General features: G+C 40.7%; 1 long non-coding RNA gene across 3 annotated transcripts; it reads left to right on the forward strand.

Moving 5' to 3' along the window:
* Positions 1-10,519: 10,519 nt before the first annotated feature.
* On the forward strand, positions 10,520-13,273 carry LOC146575565 (uncharacterized). 3 transcript variants are annotated; one of them, XR_014892319.1, is made up of 4 exons: positions 10,520-11,945; positions 12,199-12,307; positions 12,413-12,534; positions 12,677-13,273. It is a non-coding gene; the product is annotated as an uncharacterized LOC146575565 (long non-coding RNA). The 3 variants fall into 3 exon arrangements; XR_014892320.1 differs by having other exon boundaries at positions 12,199-12,237; XR_014892318.1 differs by having other exon boundaries at positions 12,199-12,534.
* The last annotated feature ends 9,257 nt before the right edge of the window (positions 13,274-22,530 follow it).

Consider the following 22,530-nt stretch of genomic DNA (forward strand, 5'->3'; position numbering starts at 1 on the left):
TTGGTGTTTTTCTTTACTTGTTTTTATGGAGATTTCCCCCAAAACAATGATTAATCACTAATCACTTAATAACTATTGATAGACTGGTCTAATAAGTGGCCTTATTGAGAACTATGCATAGCTTGTCCTTATTTCACCAAACACGGTTACCAAGATGTGGCGATAGATAAATTTTTTTTTTAAAAAGCCACTAGGTGTCGCTATGGATGAGGGTGTCAGACTGTTTCAAAACCTCAATCCAAGTCCTGCACAGCTGCATAGAAAAGCCTCGCTTTGCCCATCCCTACTCGTGTGTTACTTCCATCATTAAGGATTTTTTTTTTAAATTTCCATTAATTAGTGTCCATTACTCAGTTTTTGCCATTATAAACTTCAAGCACTCCACTGTAACATTATCAGATGATCCTCTCTACTGGTCCTCTTGAATTTCCCCCATCCTTTATCAACATCATATTTTATATCTATATATATCCATGCAACAAAAAAAAAACAAACAACTTCTCTGTTACCTTTACACAGTTCTTTTTTCTTTTTTGTGTTTAATTTAATATGTACAGTTGATTAAATATGTAGTGAAAAAATAATGTTATCCATTTATGGACTTTTCTCTACATGATGTAGAGTTGTTGTTAATATTATAATGCTGTGCTGCCCACCACAGTTAAAACGTGTATTCTCCCCACATGGGCCATATCTATGTCCCTTCTCATAGTTAGGGCACTTACATTTTTTTTAGTTTTAAGTTTTCTTCTGCACACTAAAGCTACACATCCATAATTTTAGCACTGAAAAGAAGGAGCCTATCTGCAAAGCTCAAAAATCTTATTTTAACTTTGTCTGGAATACAGACTTTGAAAGTCCAAAAGGACAGACAAACTATTAACTCAGTTTTCAAGTAAGCAAAAAGTTCTAAACAAGAAAACACACTCTGGAAACTATCTGAAATAAAACTGAATAAATAAGGTACCTGATGTAATATCACACTCACCTTGAACCCATCCGTCACACCTTACCACTGTGTTGTTGTCCTCAAAAGTGACCTACACTGGCCTCACATCTTCAAATATTTCTCAGTTACTCCTGACTTCTGTATGCACACAGTTTCTCTCTTGGTACCTGACCATCTGCTTTCTCTAGATCTACAAGGACACAGTGCAACTACTCCTGACCTTCTCTACACTTCTTCAACACTCAAAGCAAATATTGCATCTGTAGAGTTCTTTCTCTCTATGAACTGCTGCTCACTTGTCATCAGCTCCATTCGTAATCAAGCTTCAACTTTAACTTTTTTTAAATTTGGGGTAGCTGTAGCTCGGGTGTAGAGCAGGTCACCTATGAATCAGAAGCTTGGTGTGATCCCAGTCTGCTCCAGCATGCGTGCCAAAAAAGTTGCTCTCTGATGCAGCCACCGGAGTATGAATGTGTGTGAATGTGAATGAGGAAAGTTGTGTAAAGTGCTATGAGTGCTCAAATAGAGTAGAAAAGTGCTATATGTGAACCAGTCCATTTACCATCTAACATGCTATTAGTAAACTTCCATCTCACAGAATTTTAGCTAGTTGTACATTGGACTTAAATGATAAGAGTCCAACATATCTCTATATCTATCTTGTGAATTCCTTTTTTGCAATGTTTTTGTAGTATATTGTTTTGTCTGTGCTGTTCTCTTCTGGGCTTCATTTACTACTATGAGTCTGAAAAAAATCTGATCATTTTCTTCTCTTTACTTGGTCTCCTCCAGTGTGACCATCCTGGTTTCTTTATATTAGAGGTCGTCACTCTCCTCTTCACTCTGTTTAGCCAAATGCTATGCAAGGTGAACAAAATGACACCACTATGAAAATAAAAGCAATCAGGTCTGATTGAGATCATTTTGATTTTTTTGGTGTTGTTATTGGTTATACAAGTCACAACACCAAAAGATTAAAACCTGTAAAATCACACTTCAAAATTTGCTATCGCACTGCACTAAGCCCAGCCACAGTCTTTCCTATGAATTTCTCCTTTAGTCATATTTTTGAAATTAAACCCATGCAGCTATGATTAAAATAATAGCACTTGATGATGGGATGAATCCCCACTTGACTCTATGGCCTCCAGATCTTCTGACAACCTGTGACCACAGGGGTGCTTCTTCATATATAAAATCACTTAAAAGAGAACACACACACACACACACACACACACACACACACACACACACACACACACACACACACACACACACACACACACACACACATTTATATATACAACCATGAGGTCCATTTTCTGGTGACTGCAGGTGAGGATTATCTGTTCTAACTTTTATTGCTATTAAAGAACACTCCTTTTAATTAGACTAATAGACTCTAATTATTAAATTGAGGTTACTGATGCATCACACAGATGAAATTAGAACTTGATTTTTAGCCCATAGTTTCTGTGTTTTGTTGCCTGGATATCACCAACACTGTATAATATAATAACTTAAATGAAAAACTACATATGTGTTTTCGCAACACGTTCTCACTCCCAACTCGTCAAACGTGTGACGCATGGTCAGGCTCCCTCTGCTTCACTTATGGACGCGCAGGGTACCCCCCTCGCGTCGGGAATTGACGTGAAGGGTCCTCCGATTGAAGAGATTGCCGCGGAAGTGCCTGTTGTCGGTATATTTAGACATTTTCCAAATCACATTGTAGTGACGTATACAGAACACAATAAATTATATTATGTAAACAACTACCTGAGAAACAGCAGATACAGCAGAGGAATTAATTATAGGCTATTACTTTTGTATCGTTTATTGCATTTACGGAGGGAGTGATGTATGCTGGGTAATGGCACAGCTAGCTACTGGGTGACTTTATTCACCCGCTTCGGCTGTTATCAGTCCATACAATGGGCGTTATTAGCACAAATCAGTCCCATAGATATGGGCCATCTCCTGCTAGATTGTTCAGAAGGTTGTTCTCATCCATCCAGATAGATGATCACTAACGGGAGCGTGGAAGACTCCAGAATCCACTTTGGCTGGAATCCGGTGGATACAGCAGTGTGTACAGTAGGGGTGCAACGATACTCGTATCGATATTGAACCGTTCGATACAGTGCTTTCGGTTTGGTACGCATATGTATCGAACAATACAAAATTTGTAATTTATTTTATCAACTTTCCTTCTGACGATGCTGTCTGTGTTGAGCGCTCAGTGAATCTGTGTTTGACTACTCCGCCTAGGCTGCACTGTCGAGCGCAGATCCACTGAGCGCTCAACACAGACAGCATCGTCAGAAGGAAGAGCGCAGGGCAAGCTAGCGAGACAGAAGTTAAGCTCTCCTTGCAACATGGCAAATTGAACCTCCCCCACCCTCATTCAGGGGCCCGTTCTTCGTACGTCACTCACTACATCCAACATCAAATGACACATCCAAGACCAAACCATCGCGCTAACCGTGAGCTCGCTAATCCGGTTCTCCGAACACACCTGCTGTTGACGATTAGTACAGCTGGACGCAGTAATGTGACATCACTGGGTGTCATAAAAGGGGCTACGCATCGATAGTAGAAACATTGATCGGCAACCCTCTGATTGGTCGGCGAAAATGTCGACGGAGCGCGCTCGGCTCAGTATTTTTCGGCAGCAGAGCAAGAACTCGTGAGTGAGGGATTTCAGGAATTTCAGAGTTTAATCAGAACACAAGGGAACACTGCAAAGGCTGCAAAAACAAGGAGAGAGGGCTGGCAGAAAGTTGCTGACAAATTAAACTCGTAAGTAATTTAATAATAACAATAATAATGGAGTGGATTTATATAGCGCTTTTCAAGGCACCCAAAGCGCTTTACAATGCCACTATTCAGTCACTCTCACATTCACACACTGGTGGAAGCAGCTACGGTTGTAGCCACAGCTGCCCTGGGGCAGACTGACAGAAGCCAGGCTGCCATATCGCGCCATCGGCCCCTCTGGCCAACACCAGTAGGCGGTAGGGTAGATTTATTATATTACACTATATTATCCAATATTATATTACATTATATTATATTATGTTATATTATATCCCCTTACACATTAGAGCCACAACAGGACCCACTAGAACATGGGAACAAGTAAAAGTGAAATATAAGAATATTCTACAGACTGGTAATATTTATCACTTATATTGCTTTTAGTCTCTTGGAAAGAGACCCTGGAATAATCTGTTTGTTTATAACAGCAACCAAGAAAAGGGCAGAGCAAAAAAAAGACAGGTGGTGGTCCTGCACCCCCTCGTCAACAAGTTGGTTAAGTAAATAATACCCTCACGGGAAAATCGATATCTCTCAATGAGCACACTGTCGTGCTGAGCTAAAGGATCCTGTCTATCCCGCAATATACGCTGAATTCTGAGGACTCTCCTTATCAATCTTGCACCTTCCGCAATGGATTGCTCGCGTAAACGGACAGGATATGACTGCGACAGGCTTCCCAAATCCACCTTCGCTTTTATAGTCGTGGTCTCTCATCTTGATTACACGAAGTAATTTGCAATTGCTTCTCTGAAATATGAATTACATCTGTAATAATCACATACATGTAATAGAATGTTAATAGTACATTTCCCTTTTTTAGGAAATGACCTGTATGTATCTGTGTGAAATCAATAAATGGATCAAGTGCTGCATTATCTTTAGTTACATTGATAATATTTATTTATGGTGAAACAGTGGTGGAATATCGCTGTTGCTTTCGTATAAATGAAGCGGACATACCTGCGTGGCCGCGATCTAATCCTGTTTACATAAAGTAAACCTGCTCCCGAGCAGGTTTACGCTTACGGCTCTGTTGCTATGACAGCAAGTCCCGGATGAGCTTCGGGGAACCGAACGATCCAAGATCAGGCGAAATCGTCAACAATCAAATCCAACTAACTTACTTAGCGAGGTACGAAGAACGGGCCCCAGATCTGGCGTTTGGAATTATTTTGGTTTTCATGTGAGGTATGACCCTGAAGGTAAGTGCGTCATGGACTAAAGTAAAACAGTATGTTGGATGTGCCACGCAATGCTCAATTACATGGGTGGGAACTAGTGTGTTAGCGCAGTTAGCTCGTTAACGTGTTGGCCGTCTAGCCCCACGCAGGGGTAGCTCGTTAATGGAGATTTGCCGTGTTGTGGCGTTAACGTCATTTCAACGAGATTAACGCTGACAGCACTAGTGGGAACACAACGAATATGACTGCACATTTACGCCGACATCATCCTAGTGCAAAGACAAGTGGAAGCAGACAAAAACAACAAGCATGCATGCTACAAACTTTACCCGAGTCATTTAGACAGCCGTTAGCAGATGATTCTCCTTATGGGGACCTGATATGTTTAATATTGTGGCTAGCTCAGACAACGAGGAGACGGAGGTATCGTTTGGTCTTGCGTCCCGTGAGCTAGCCAGGGAGCACAGCCGTTTATTGACATCTGCAGAAGAACACTGCCGCTAGCTAACTGCTCAGCGCGGCAACCGCACAGCAGCAACAACAACAACAACAACAACAACAACAACAACACCACACAGTGCACCCTCTGACCCCGGAAGGACACACCGTCGCAGCGAGAGGGCGTCACCCGTCACTATGGCAACATAAACAAAACATAACTGTACAAACAGAACCCCGAACAGCCCTGACCCGCTACAATATGCTGCTGAGAGCCCAGAAGAAGCGTATAGTATAGCTTTTATTTTGGAAAGAGCCATTTCTCTGTAATAAACTCTCTTTTCCAAAGATGAGTGATTCCTCAATCAGATACAGGTGTTACCGCGCCAGATCCGCGGCCCCGAACTGTAGTAAGGAAACCTCTGGCAGTTACTTGAAGGTTCCGTAACTGACTCGTAGCCGGCAACAGCTTACTATACAGGTCAACTCCGCTAGCAAAAAGATCGAAGGAGGCGTAGGAAACTGCTTCACCGAACTTTATTTCTTCTCTAAGGCACGAACACCGCGTACAGTGGGCTGAAACAGTTTACTCACAGCAAGCATCGCCGACACAACTCTGGCTGTCGAGGGAGTTATTATATTCCTTTTATTTATTTTCTTTTCGTCTCTTCTGTAGCTAACCGTTACATTTTCCCCTTCTCCGCTCTCTCTCTTCACACACACACCAGGCAGTCCCGCTACACACATCCCGAATACATTTCCCATCAGGCTTCATCCTTAAAGGGCCATGCCTGTAACACAGGGCTTGCAAAATCGCTAGCCCGACGTCCCGGGGCTAGCGATTTTTCCAGTCGGGCTACCAAAATCTATCTCTGCCCTGCCCGTCGGGCTATTGTAGGAAGGAAAAATATATGTCAATGCTTTTGCATTCTTTCGGAAATGTAGCTGGGTAATTATGTCATTGGCATCGGTGAGCCACTGTCAATATGTGACATATTGAAATCGCGTTTGAATTTGCGGGAAAGTCACTCGGGTCAGAGCATGGGGTGCCACCATCATCCCACTTCTGACACCAATGTGGCGAGCTCAGACAAGGAGGAGACGGAGGTATCGTTTGGTCTTGCTTCCCATGAGCTAGCCAGGGAGCACAGCCGTTGACATCTGCAGAAGAACACTGCCGCTAGCTAACTGCTCAGCGCGGCAACCGCACAGCAGCAACAACAACAACACACAGGGCGCCCTCTGACCCCGGAAGGACACACCGTCGCAGCGAGAGGGCGTCACCCGTCACTATGGCAACATAAACAAAACATAACTGTACAAACAGAACCCCGAACAGCCCTGACCCGCTACAATATGCTGCTCAGAATATAGCCCAGAAGAAGCGTATAGTATAGCTTTTATTTTGGAAAGAGCCATTTCTCTGTAATAAACTCTCTTTTCCAAAGATGAGTGATTCCTCAATCAGATACAGGGCTCGCAAAATCGCTAGCCCAACGTCCTGGGGCTAGCGATCTTTCCAGTCGGGCTACCAAAATCTATCTCTGCCCTGCCCGTCAGGCTATTGTAGGAAGGAAAAATATATGTCAATGCTTTTGCATTCTTTTGGAAATGTAGCTGGGTAATTATGTCATTGGCATCGGTGAGCCACTGTCAATATGTGACATATTGAAATCGAGCTAGAATTTGCGCTTGTTTTTTGCTTTCACTTTGCAATCGCGTGAACTGTGTATAGAGAGCGACAGCACTGATTGGTGAGTGATGATAATTTGCGCACCAATTCCTCTGACATCGTCTTATCAATCGTTAGCTTACTATGCAAACATGACAAGTGAAATCTCCCGCAGCAAGCTTAAACATATGAGAGGTTGATCACACAGAGAATCGCTGACTGTTATATGTGTGTGTGTGTGTGTGTGTAAAAGCAGCAGGATATATATTTTAGTTCTGCTGAGCCAAATAAGACAGGTCAGGGTGAAGAAGTGACAGCCAAAGAAAAGCTTACCACAAAACGGAAAAGTTATGACAAATCAGACTATAAGGCAAAAAGAAACTGCAGCTTTATGGTTTCATGGACAAAAGAATTTCTGTGGCTGCAATATGACGAGCTATATAACCAGGGCTGCACATAAGTGGTCCGCAGGTGCGCATTCGCTGTCAAAAAAACAAACAAAAAAAAACGTGCACAAGATATGAAGTTGCAACGCGTGTTTGCATAAATAAGATTTTCTGGAGGAGGACAGACATCTGTTTAGAACTCTTAAAGATGTCGAAGAAGCTCCTTTAAGCAATTACTTTGGTGTTCCTCCACCTCCAAACAAATGTCAGAAGGAGTCCGAACCACAAAAGAAGCGCATATTCTCGGTAAAGTGGTTGCAGGAGGTGAGCTGGCTTCAAACAAATGATGAACGCACAGAGATGTGGTGCGGAATGTGCCGTGAAAATCCCACTCTAGCGGACAAAAACAGTGCTTTTTATATGGACGCAAACGCGCGTTGCAACTTCTTATCTGGTGCGTGTCTTTTATTTTGACAGCGAATGCGCACATGCGGACCACTTATGTGCACCCGTGTAAATAACATAATGTTCTGCCGGGTGTGTTGTTGGTTTTCTCTCGATTTCTGAGTCGACAAGCGCCTTTGTTACTGGGACCAGTCATTTTAAGAAAGGCCCCATTAGAACCCATGAGAAATGCAAGAAATGCATTATTGCTCAGTCTGCAATATCTTTCCCAGAACAAACACCAATTGCAAATAACATACTAAAAATAAACCTGAAAATCTGTTTAGAACAGCTACTATGTTGCAAAGAGTGAACTACCACTGGCAAAATTTAGCAGTCTTTGCAAACTTCAAAAAGCAAATGCCCTCGATCTTGGTTCCACTTGTCTCTTACCCATGACTTCAGTGGAAATTTCAAATTCAGGATCTGACACAGACTGATTCATGTCCTACACAGTTCTTACAAGTTCATAGAAATTTCTGTTCAATTAAAACCAAGTATTTGAGTTGATGATTGTAATTTTTATACAATGTTGTAATTTGTTTTTCAACAATTTTTTGATTAATGTTTTGTTTCCTTTACAATATTATACTTTAATGTATAATATTGTAAAGGAAACAAAACAGGAAACAAAACATCAATCAAAAAATTGCTCTCTTTTTTATTCGGGCTACTTACATTTATTTTGGGCTACCAAAAACTGAAGAGTCCCTGCCTGAAGGGCTACCAGGGATTTTGAAATTTTGCGAGCCCTGAGATATATTTATTTTTTTAATTACTTTTGTTTCAGCAACATTAAATTTAAAAACTGTACTTTTGAGTTAAAATATATATTTATAATTTTAATAAATGACAAATTAAAAAGGCATGAACATTTTTTTGTATCGAAAAAATATCGAACCGTGACACCAAAGTATCGAACCGAACCGAACCGAACCATGAATTTTGTGTATCGTTGCACCCCTAGTGTACAGGTAAGACCGTTTAAACGGACAGCATTTATAGAATGACTATTAAAAGTCAGCGAGTGTCAATAATATTAATGTGGTTATGATAGTAATACACAGAGTGCTAATATAACAGCTTTAAGATGCATTTGTAGATATTATTACGTGTTTTACCGGATTTATGGTGCTAGCTTAAAGTTACGGTGTAAACGTTAGCTTATATTGGAGTAAAGCTGTTACTGTTTAAACGGTGTTAGCACAGAAATATTAGCTTCTGTCATGACTGATGAAGTTACTAGTTAATAAAGTTTCCAGTAAAGTGTTTAATCGCAGCCACAGATTGACAGCAAATATCTCGATTAGCTTCAGTGCATCTATAATAAATATGTGCAAGTTTCAGTGCTTCGTTTAAACTGTATGATACTTATACTGACCCAGGGTCCGTGTAAAATACAATCCTAGCTGTGTGAACAAAGCCTGGCTTCTTTAGTCCTGCATGACAAACCTCAGGATGCAGGCTATTATTACTCTTTCCTGCTGGCACACCTGTCACACCTGAGAGTCAGCTAGAAACGTACAGTGACGTGGACATCATGCAAAGACTGCCAGACTCTGTAATACTGCAAATGATCAGTGACTCAAGTTAACACTAAACTTTAAACGGCACCTCTGTGTCTCTGTGTGCTGAACATCTAGGATTGAGTCAGGCTGCATCAGCTGAAGCTGTTATTTGTATATATCAGTATTTTTTTATTCAGGTGTGGGGAAAATACGTAAGACTGCAGTGAAGCGATGCACCAGATTAATCCCTGGCCAAAGGTATCGTACTCAAATCAGACTACTGATCCAGCCACATCAGCCTTTTGTGAGGTCTGTTTAAAGTAGACTTAAAGTGAACTGCAGGTTCCTGAGAGGTGGACTGTGAGCACAGAAACACATGTTCATACATACAGCTGCAGCAAATTTACATTAATTTTAAATAGATTTGTTACTCTGGTGTCTGTCTCTGTGTTAGTCCTCTGACAGACTGGTGACCTGTCCAGGTGTGCTCTACCTATGACTACTGGGACAGGCTCTAGCTCCTGTAATAGAAATTTTCTGTTATTCTCATTTAAAGTATTTAAGTGCTTATGCATATGCTTAGTTGTGACACTGTTACTGTTCAGTGAAAGTTTCTAAAACTAGATGAACTTACTTCAGCGTCAGGAGTTTGAGAAAACAACTCCCTTTACAGGTGCTGATAAGGCCACAAAACAGCATAACCATTGATCCGTTGAAGTGTGGTAGGATCCGTTTGTAACTTCCTCCCTCTTCCTTGGAATGCATAAAGGAGTAGGAGCACCACTTCTGTGGCAGCGCTGACATGACTGAACTGTGATGTTTGATGTGTGTTGGCGCAGTAATAAATAGCTTGATCACAGCTCTTTCTGTGTTGCAGACTTTATTTAAAAAAATTCCACGACACCTCCCACCCTCCCACTGTGAACCTGAATTGAATATTCAGAAGACATTTGTTTAAATAGTTCTACAAATCTGAGCTGTTGGTGTGTCCTTGGATTGTGTGGTAATAATATTAGAGCCTGCAATCTTTCTTACTGAATCTCTACTATGAGTCATGTTACCTGTCATGTTATTCTATGTTTACCTGTCAGCCTGGACAAATGTGCTGTGTGAAGGAAATTAAATTAAATCAGATCTGAACTGCTGCTACTTTTTGTTATTTTAATTCTCTTCTCTGTTTTCCAGAACAGTTCTCCACAGTCGCTGTCCACATGGGTCAGTGGGACCAAGAAGCACTCTGCTAATGTGTGGACTCTGACCAGCAACATCCAGCAGGACCCAGACAGCATTTTCTATCTCCCAGCTGGAGTTTTTGTTTGTCTGTGACTGGAGAGTCAGATTTTTGTTGAGCTTCACACTTGCAGACCTAAGTCAGTTTGCAGAGATCCCTCCCACCCATGTCCTAGATTTCTTATCTGAAACAGTAATATTTCAGTGACTGCTGCTTGTACCACAGGTTAATACACGCTACTGATCCCTGATAGGAGAATCATCAATTTTGCCAGCAAAGAAGCCTGGTGGATGTTTGTTTACAGTCTGATGATGGGACATCATGCTCTGCATCTTTAAAGTTTGTCTCTTGATTATTATTCATACCCAGTAATGTGAAGTATGCTCATATCTACTATAACTGAACCAACCTGGTGCTCTTCATTTATGGAGGCTGTTGAGTCTGAATGTTGGATGTTGTGTATCTCGTGTTCTCTGGGCTTTGTTGTCCTCAGTCTTTTTGCAGGATCAGAAAACAAAACCAGGAGGCGCGTAAATGTTTCTTCTCCATGTTTCTTCAAATGTTTCTTCTGGATGATGATAAGACTGTGACACAGGATGCCACCTTTGGTCTTGTGATGAAGCAAAGCTCAGGAAGAAGTGGGATTAAATGTGTGCTGCTGAGAAGGATGTACAGGGGCACCTGCAGCCAAATCCAAGCTTCAGCTTAGTTGTAGTTGCAGAATGCTATAGGACTGAGACATCTAAGGCATCAAATGTTTGATTAAACGGATGAAAAAGAGAAGTTTCTTCCCTATAATTATCACTTCTTAAAATCTGTAGCAACTTCAAGTCTGTCAGCGTGCTGAGCATGCTCAGAATGTGACAATATATTTTTGTTCAATATTTAATTTCTTTCAGTTGCAATTGTTAAATGAAAAAAAATATATTCTTATAATTTAGCAAATGAATTTATCAAAAAAAAAAAATACATATATCTGTATTAGTTTTAATAAATTAATTTGACACCTGTATTGAAAATACCATATTGTATTCATACAGAATCAGTATGGTATCATTGTTTGTCTGTTCACTGATTGTTGAAACTAAGAGCTACTTTGATCTGTTTAGATCTAAAGTATCCAAAGTTGAGCTCTGATGTTTCTTCACCCCTGTGTGTGTGATATGTGATTTCCTACATGCTGGCAGAGCAGCAGTTTGTGCTCACAGATGGTGACGGTGTGGAGAGACGGTGGTGTTTCCTCAGAAGAACCAGCAGAGTCACTTGCTGACTGATGTTCGTCTGCACTGCACAGAGGAAATCAACTGACCGAGGTTTGTCCAGTGACGTGTTTATGAAATGTATATTTGTTTTATGCTTACAGATATGTTTTTCATGACAGAGGCTCTGCAGAGGTTAGACAAAGCAGAGAAAACATGTGCTTTACATTTTACTGTGATTTATTGAGATATTTGTTGCCTGATGTTCAGCAGGAATGGAGAAATAGAATCAAAGGGAGATGTTTTTGATGTTTTTGTAATGATGTAAGTAAATCTTCAATATTATTTATTTGCTTGGTTATATTAGGAGTGTTTCTGAGTGAGGGGGAGAGGAGTCATCATCCAGGTAAAGTGACGTAGATCAGTGGATACACTTGTCTCCCCTTTAAAGGAGACGATCCAAGTCATCCTTAAATGTTAGTGCTTTCAAATACACAAACATTTTTAAAGGACAAAAATGAACATCCAACTTTGACTGTAACACAAAATAAATCTTTGCATGTGTGTTTTCAAACTCTCAGATGGGCAGCATATCAGTCTTGGACTGTGTAACCTGCCGGAGCAGCACTGAATGACCACCGCACATAAGCATGTTCCTGCAGCATTCAGCATCTGATCCTTCATCTGTGTGCTTCTGCTTTTGGTAAGTAGAGTTACCCAACTCCAGTAACTCTAAACACATGCCATCCATTTCTGACGGCCTGGTTACTTCCTGTCAGTTACTTTAGAAACCATGTGGTCACCTGACCTAACACTGTTTCTTCTTCTTCCCCTTAATGTTCAAGTGTCACATGTCAAACAGCTGGAGAGGAAACTACACCAGTGTACTGGGATGTTTCACCAACACGTGCCAAATGCTGTTCCTTCATGGTGACATCACCAGAGACAGCCCCACCCACCTCAGGACCTCGCCATTGATCATGATGATTATAATGATGACAGCGAGCGGAACTAAGACTGTAAAAATCCACGACCAGAATGTTTCTTTCTAATTATGAATGAATAGTGAGAGCCTCTTTCTGTGTTTTGTCTGTTTTGGTTGTTTTTTTTTTTACCTCATTTGTTACTGACAAAGTTCACAAACTCACACAGTTTACATTCTGTATGTTTCCATCTTTACCAGCCACACTCTAACTGCATTTAAGAAAATAATCCTTAGAAATCGGCGTTTTTCTCTTTTGTAATTGATGATAATTCAGTGAATATACTGCGCTGCTTCTTTCTATTGCGTCACACATTGCTTTAAGTTTTTCAGTGTCCGGTTATTTTTTACTGCTGTTTGAATTCTCTGAATGTTTGACCCTGTAGACTGTTTGATGGACTGCTTGTCTTCCTGTTTGTAACCGCCGCCTGTTTTTTAATAAAGATTTGGATTTCTGACTTCAACACAGCCTCTGCGTGTCCTCCCTTTGTGTCCTCTTCCTCTGTGAATGTGTTGCATGTGTCACAGATTCATTTTATTAACAGCTTTCCCACAGTGAGTTGCATCAGCATTCATTCACAGCACATTTCAGAAGGATTCAGATTAATACAGTGATCTTATAGTCAGAATGATCCTGACAGAGTGCCACTGTAAATGATCTTTCATCAGGTAAATTTTAAAGTTCAGTATTTCAAAGCAGGAGTTATGAAGACTCATACTGGCATTAGGACTAATAATATGTACTTACAAAGTCAAAGTTTTTTAATTATGCTAGAATATTGGAAGACAATCAACTTTTAGTGTTTTCCACATATTAATTATTCTGAAATAGAGAAGGTGACCCTAACTGTACAGAAGCACTAAACAACTGACAATCTAACAGACATCATTGGCCTGAGCCGTCATGCACAGTGAGTCTGATCCTTTGCTGTGAGAGTCTGACAAGCATGTTTCTGGTCAGTTTGGAAGAAATAATATCACAATGTTGATCTTTTTTTCAATATTCCTTCTCTTTTACAACATAAACTGTGATCAAAGGTACTTATGTTCACAGCATGTAATAATACTGACAGTCCAGGGCATTGTGGTCTGTTGAGCTAGGGTTAGGGTTAGCAATTCAGACATATGTATTCAATATTAAACGTCTCTGACGTGGGCCACTGTCCACAGTGTTGGGAAATCCATACCAGGCTGGAATGAGTCAAGGTAGGTGAGCATCCACGAGAAGACACAGCAGATGCATCCTACTAATACTGACAGGACCAGGAGACTCCAGAAACCGAGCATCTTCTCTTCAGTGCCATCCTCTCCTGTCACCCTCTCTGCCCGCAGCTGAGTATGGAGTAGATAAGGGCGCAGAGAAACCCTTATTACTAATTTGTATTTTAATTCAATTTTCATGAAATATTCAAATTCAGTATTGGTCCTTTTATACTAATAACCACGTATCCACCCAGGCTCATGGTGGGGCAGGGCTCTGTCCTGGAATACTTGAGTACAAGGTAATGTACACCCTGACCAGGTATCCAGTCTGTTAGAATTGTTTTCAATATTTGGTGCAAAAACATGAGTGACAACAAAAATCCAACTAGGATTCTTGCATATGATGAATGAAGTCTGTCTTTGACTGTTGTCCAGCTGATCCATCAAACCCCCAGCAGGTGAACCTTATTCATGACATAACACCGCAACAATGTAAAAAATGAAACAGCAACAGTCTAAAGTGCATTCTAAAGTCCTCTTCAATAAATCATATGCAAAGAGTCATTCAGGACTGTAAAACGTGAACTACAGAGTCTTCATCATTAAATCTCTGGTTGCTTCATTTTTCTATCCTATATCAGATACTTTAAGGTTAGCTTAGGTAAAGTTCCATTCTCATGGTGAGGCAAAATGCTTTATGTGTGTGTGTGTGCGTGTCATGAACGGCTATAAAAGGCCTATAATTAAAGAACAAAGAGGGGTTTGAGTTCGAGTTGCGGCAGACTGTCACTACTTGTAAGTGGAACGCAGCCTTCCTGCGGCGGACAGCTAATAACAGGAATCGGACGCGGTCCACCCAAGTCCACAGCAACCACCATAGCAACCGCCTAGCATGACCTTAAAAACATATTCTGTCTTCATAACTATCAAAAACATGAAATGATTTGCAAAGTGTGAAAGTGTTACAGCTGCAGAGAGCTATGGCGGTATCTTTGGAAGCTGTTTACACAGCTAATAATATACGATGTAACCATGGAGACAGTCAGTCACGTGAGCTAGCGGTGCATGTTTACTACAGTGAATAAGGTGATTGTGTGCACAGCATCCACACTCTGCAGAGGGTAAAGACATTACTTCAATATTGTTTTATATTGATATATATTTGCCTTCTGTTGACCATCACCTCAGGTTCACCATTACAGTTTCAACATACAGATGCACACTGTCTAAATATGAACACATTCAAAAACTCATGTCTCAGAAATAAGCACAGCTGTTCATGTTTGTCATTAGAGTTTTATTTGTAAGAAAATTATGAACTTCATATTGTGTATCAAATAAAAGAACATTTCACAACTCTGAGTCAACAGAAACAGGAAACAGAAATGTCTCTAATGTAGACATGTACAGTGTAGTGTAAGCATTAAAAGATCATAAAAGGAAACACTAACATTTATGTGAAACTAATTGTAATTAAAAAAAGGAACAGGAATCTGAAAACAACACTTTTTTGGTCTAAGTGATCAAAGTAGAAAACAGAACTCTGATGTTCAAAAACAAACCGTAGCTGCACTAATATTACACATCTCGATCGTTGTACTGAACAGACATGTTGCTTTTAAAACCACATGCAGTGTGTGACCATGACTGTTCACTGAGACCATGAACGCCACTTCGCTGAAAGCATTCTTCTTCTTCTTCTTCTTCTTCTTCTAAATTGGAAGCAGAAGGAGCACGAGCTGCTTTGATCTACTGAAATGAAAAAGCAGAACATCTGAGCTGAAACCATTAAGACAGGAACAAATTCAATGCAGTGTCTCAAGTGGCTTAGCCTGTTACAACTGTTGATACAAGCTAAATACGGTTAACACACAGTATCAGGGAGCTCCAGTGTGGGAACTAGTGGCTTTAGGTTTGTAGTCATTTAACTTTCATCCATTCATTCATTTAATTCAGGAGGAAGAAATGCCAGGTTGGTGCAGGCTGGTTACATGCATTTGGTCCCATGCTGTCTTGAATTAAATGACTTGGTTCACTTTATGGCTGGGCTGTATGTGGGGTTATATCATGTTATTTGGGCAGGAGTACCTGTCCCCTGTTAGACTTAGAAAGTTTCTCCATAAGTAGAGTTTCTAACTCTTATAGCACATCTGTGGCTGACAGCTTTTTGGTGGCTCTTTTTACCCCACACTGGTTGTGAGTGTGTAAATAGCCCCACTAGTTCTTTTGGGTTGCAGTTAACTTGGGAGGAAGGGGTGGGTATGCCATGACTAGATGAATAACAATTATCTGGGATACATAAATTTCATAATGCATGCATATATCTCTATAAACCTGCCTGAGGGCTGCCATTTTTACATTCAGTTATTTCTTTGTTGAATCTAAATAATGAATGTGTTACAGTTAAAGTGGCACTGATCAGTGTAAATGGCTCATTGGGACACAGAAACCTTTAAATTAAACCCTATCACCTGATATCGAGTGTCAAACAATATCAAAGCTGTAAAAGATGTTTACAGTCAGAATTTATAAAACTATGATTGTAAATAAATTCAAACAAGTGAGCTTTTCTCTTTGTGCTGAACATCAACACTGTGATTTCTTAGACTGTAAGCTTTACTTTAGTGCAACCAGTTGTAGAAGCTGCCACTCCAAATGTCTTTTGATAACAAGAAAAAAATACCTTTTCAGTACACGGCCTGAAGTTCTTCTCCGACATCTTCTGCAATCAGCTTTGTCTGCTGGTTTGAAGACAATAAACCACAAAAAAGATGATTTAGTCACTTTGTCTGTGTCATGCAGCTCGAACGTGTCGTGTAACGATGTTGAATAGCTGTCGTTATCCCTCTGCTGTGTCAGTAGGATTGTACTGTACAGCATCTCATTGATATGTGAGGAATGCTAATGTAACACGATAACAGACTTACATCATTAAAATATAAAGTGCAGGAGATATTTAGATATTTTTATATTTATATTACATTTTATAGCTTTTTTTTTTTTTTTTTTTTTTACCTTTTATTGTTCATTTTATTTTCACTTACTGAATACAGGACACACTTGACTGGGGGAAAGAAGGGTAGAAAGAAAGAGGGAAAGAGAAACAGCTGAGAAGAGGGACGGGGGAGAAGGGCAAAAGACAAAAACCAACAGAATGAGCAGAAAAAAAAAAGAAGAAAAAAAAATGCATATATCGATCACCTGGGTCACCTGCTGAGAAAGAAAAAAGAAAACAAGCAGAAGAGAACAAGAGTAATAGAATAAACAACATCACAATGATATATGGGAATATGACAGTAAATACTAAATATTAAACATTATTGTGCAGCACATAAGATCAACAGAACACAGTGTGCTTTGAGGTAGGAGCCAAAAAGGGTGTAGTTTGTGGGTGTGATCACCCGTGTGTACGCCTGTGAGCATGGACGCGCTTGTTTTTTTTTTTTTGTTTTTTTTTAAAAGGTTCCTTCATGTAATGATCTGCTAGAGGGTGTGGGGGGGCCACAGCCCCGTCCTCCAGGGCATGAAGCAGGTATGGAGGAGATCAAAACTCCAGACATCCAGAGGCCCCCAGAACACAAGAGACCAAGGAAGACCAACAGAGGGGCAGCCACGCCACTGTCCCAGTAAGAGCTGAGGAGAGTCCCAGATGAGGGCTCACTCAGCAGCCGCGGAGCAGAAGCCAGGGGGAGTTGCAGTGACGCGCCCTTGAGCTCCGCCGGCAGCCAGCCGTGCCTGAGTGACCGAGCCCCAGGCCGAGAGGCCGGGGGCACCCCACCTCCGAAGTGGCCCGAGCAAGCCCCAGGCTCCAGGCCCTGATAAGCGGCCGCCAAGGAGTGAGCCGGTGTGTACCTGGACGCCCATCCCCGGACACAAAGAACCACCAACGCACCGATGTCTGAGGGAGTCCGCCACTGGCAGGGGAAGTGGTGGTAGGGGGAGATAGGTCTCCAAACCTTGGAGGGCCTAAGATGTCCCCAGAGAGGTGGTGCCTGACACCCAACCTGACATATAGACACAGAAATACAGGCACACACATATACAAACATCCATTCCCACCCTCATGCTCTCATATGCACTCACTCCACACTCAACCAACGTGGAGACAGACATAAAGAGACGCTGTACACACGATCACACTCCCCAAGCGTACTCTACACACCGGGTCTAGGTACCCTTGCCCCTGGAGGGGGGAACTGCGCCCAGACCCAGGTGGTGTTACCCTTTTCCCTGCGGTGGGGGGAGGCAGACCGCCCCGACTCCGCAGCAGCAGGGATATTTATATTACATTTTACATTTTATAGCTGACGGATATTACTAAATAGACAGAATTTACTAAATAGCTGGATGAATATGAAAAATATGTCTATAATAACAAATGACCATGAGAGCCAGTAGAATTAATTCAACTGGACACTCAAAAGACGTCCTTAAATGCTCTTTAAGTGGCAGAATAAACGAACAAACAGTTAATCGCTTACTTGAGATGAAATCTAATCAGCTACTTTGAAAACAGCTAAGTGGTTCCTCCTTTAACAGGATGACGGCTCAGGGGTAAGGCCATCATGCAGTCCAGCAACCTTTATGGTTCTGCTTTGATTCACCAGGAACTATTAGGGAAACCTTCCAGCGCCTCCTGTGAAAGACACAGGCATAAACACACAAACATTTATTAACATGTTCCACAGTGTTCCAGTTTGATTTTCTCATCCTGTGGACAACAACGTACATGGATGCAGGTTTATTGTTAACTTTTGTAAGGTTTATTTAGTGAACATATCCAGCTGCAGCTCCACTGTGATCCTGAACTGGATAAGCACTTAAGAAAATGTGTCAATAAATGGACAAACATCAACTTACTATATTTATCCAAACAGACAGGACCAATAATGCTTCACTGAGTTAGAGACTTTAACAGACTCTTCTATGTAAGAATGTCTCGTGCTGATAGACCTGCAAACTTGACAACAAAGGTTTTTCAGACTACATGTAGCTGTCCTCTATGTCAGCTCACACATTTACATTTATGTCACACTTATTTCTGCTTTCCCATTTTATAATTATTACTTACATTTTGATTAGATACCTTGAGTTTGTAAATGATCAGATTACATAATTGGAATACAATGTATCCAATTCAGGGTTGCGGGAGGATGAAGCCTATCCCAGCTGATACAGGACAAAGACAGGCTGCCAGTTTATCGCAGGGCTAACACAATATGTGTAACAGAAAATCCACTTAAATGTTTGATATTTCTTATAATAATCATAATTATGACTATTATTTAAAGGTTTCTTTATAAATACATTTTGATTTTTTATAACCCCTAAAATATAAACCTGAGCTGTTTCAGATTCTGACCTCTGACCTCACTGGAGCTCCCTCTTGGAAGTACATCTGCTTCTTGTCTACCCCCAGTGTTGACCGCCTGCCCTTGATATCACGTACTGTACCTGAGGAACAAAAAAGGACAAACACTTGCCTTCATTTAAGAAGTACATTCATACAGAGGTAATCTATGGAAACACACTAGTTCAACCTTTGGGAGGAATCAGTTCCTGTGAAACATTTCTGTAAATGAACATCATGTGGAGAATGAATGAAATGAGTTCTTCAGGTGACTCAGCAGTCCCACACTGACAAATGAAATCTAGTTAAACTATTAAGCATATTTGCTCTTCTGAAATCTGTGTTAAACAACAACAAACATAAATTAGTAACAAAAATACAGCTGAGTAGAGGCTTTACAAACCACCAGCAGCCATAATGCTAAATTTTAATCTTCAAATGTTTCTGAGCCGTCTTCAACCTGCTTTCAACACATTAAAGTCCCACAGTCAATGCAGCCTGACTCATTCCTAAATGTTCAGCACACAGAGACACAGAGGTGCCGTTTAAAGTTTAGTGTTAACCTGAGTCACTGATCATTTGCAGTATTACAGAGTCTGGCAGTCTGCTTCTAGCTGACTCTCAGGTGTGACAGGTGTGCCAGCAGGAAAGAGTAATAATAGCCTGCATCCTGAGGTTTTTCATGCAGGATTAAAGGAGCCAGGCTTTGTTCACACAGCTAGGATTGTATTTTACACTGACCCTGGGTCAGTTAAAGCAATGGCGACAGGGAATAGGTAGCTCGAGGACATTCAATAAAAATCAGGTATAATTATAGAATTATGAAAACAGTGTGAAATATGTAACGATTTACTTCTCCTTCACTATATGAGAATATTTTTCTTGGCAATACGAACAGCTGTACCTTGAATTTTTCAGTATGTAATCCAGCCACACATAAACCAGCGTAGTAAAAGTCTAAAGCCTGCTGGTATTATGAAGTAGTGTTTCTCAGTTTTGCGGCTACTGCAGTAAAGAGTTTGTAAAGGCTGCAACAGAGTATTCTGAGGAAAAAAGTACGTGATTTAAAATACAGGCACAATTTTTGTTTATTGAGGATATCAGTAAGCGACGTTAGTGATGGTGTTCCTCTCTCCTGGTGAGAAAATGATGTGCAGTAGCTGTAATGTCAGCAGTGCCTCTGTTTCCCTTATATGTCTTGTTTATTTCTGTCTGAACAGCATTTCCTGCCCATGTGATGGTGGATTTCCTGTTAACAATCCCTACACCCATTTCAAATAAAGCTCCAACTATAGTTGAAATGTTGCTGGTCTGAGAAAAAGAATCACTGGCTGCTATTTTAAGAAGAGAAAAACATGTTTAAATGAATTTTATCACTATGGTGCAATCAGGCACTTTCCGGAAAGCACAGATTTCTTTTCCATTGACTGCCTCCGTTGTTCAGTTTCTGTGTGGAAACTAATCTATAAACAAAAATGAAAGTATACTTTTGAGATAATGTAACATTAACACACAAAAAAGAATAAACAAACAGAAAATGAATCATGATAAGCATAATCGAGGAAGAGGCCCATCTTCTTGCAAAGATAACTCTGAGGCCCACTCCACACTGAAGTTCATACCAGAAAAGCCACCAGACCATATAAGGTCAGACATATCCAGGTTGTTTGGTTAATGCAGTGATGCAGTTTGAAGTTAATGATGTGATGACGAATGCTACAGCAGATCACGAGTGGGATTAGATCCCCTTTGTAAACAACCGTCTCCCTCCCAGACACCCCACCCAGAAGATATCAAAGCCACTTTTCTGTATCTACTGTCTTTGAACATGAGCCCATCATCATCATCATCATCATCATCATCATCCTTTCAGCACCCTGCCCTCTAGTTCACCAACAATTCCCATATTAACTCCAGCTACACATACAAGAAAACCGACTTTAACCTTTGCTGATGTTAAAATTGTATTTGAACAATGAGGTTTGAGTAAATTCATTTATGTTAATAAAAGTCAAACCATTTAGCCACATAATGGTGTTTTACACTGCACCTTAAAAACCTTACAGTACTGACTGTATCCTTGTTGTTTGCTTCCAGCAGTTCTTGTAATTAGGTGTTACACTTCATTTTGGGCAGTGCTTAATGATAATGATACTTGTAGTGATAATAATTTCTTTTGGGATCAATAAAGTGTTCTGATAGTAATGGGTACCTTGAATAATTTCAATAAATGACCGATGACAGCCGTTCGTTGACCTCAGTGAATCGTTAATCCAGTTAGACACAGCTTTTCTTTGTGAGCTGGTGCATGTTACAGATAGTAATCTTTGCTCTTAGCTGACATCAGAGCCCGATGGTGTATTCTTTTATGTTTTTTGCTCATCACAAATGATTCCATCTGCTAACAACAACGAAGTCACCATCAAAATTGGTGTGCTCTGGCTTTCCTGTATCTAAAGGATTTTCTACATGTTGGTCCTCGTGATAGGCTGATTAGATAATTGAATGAATAAACAGGCGTGTGCCTTTTCCTAAGAAATTGTATGTTTGCACAGCAATGCATATACATCATAGTTAGGACCCAACAGAAACTTACAGTGACATATCAGTGAAACTTTAAATACATATACTATATACAGTGGGGCAAAAAAGTATTTAGTCAGCCAGTTCCCCCACTTAAAATGATGACAGAGGTCAGTAATGTGCACCAGAGGTACACTTCAACTGTGAGAGACAGAATGTGAAAAAAAAATCCATGAATCCACATGGTAGGATTTGTAAAGAATTTATTCGTAAATCAGGGTGGAAAATAAGTATTTGGTCACCTCAAACAAGGAAAATCTCTGGCTCTCACAGACCTGTAACGTCTTCTGTAAGAAGCTTTTCTGTCCCCCACTCGTTACCTGTATGAATGGCACCTGTTTGAACTCATCATCTGTATAAAAGACACCTGTCCACAGCCTCAAACAGTCAGACTCCAAACGCCGCCATGGCCAAGACCAAAGAGCTTTCAAAGGACACCAGGAAAAGTATTGTAGACCTGCACCAGACTGGGAAGAGTGAATCTACAATAGGCAAGCAGCTTGGTGTGAAAAAATCAACTGTGGGAGCAATCATCAGAAAATGGAAAACATACAAGACCACTGATAATCTCCCTCGATCTG

This window comes from Mchenga conophoros, linkage group LG4 (assembly GCF_057382185.1).
Source record: "Mchenga conophoros isolate Kocher_MC1m ecotype Shallow Benthic linkage group LG4, M_conophoros_male_GT1.1, whole genome shotgun sequence".
NCBI classification, from domain to species: Eukaryota; Metazoa; Chordata; class Actinopteri; order Cichliformes; family Cichlidae; genus Mchenga; species Mchenga conophoros.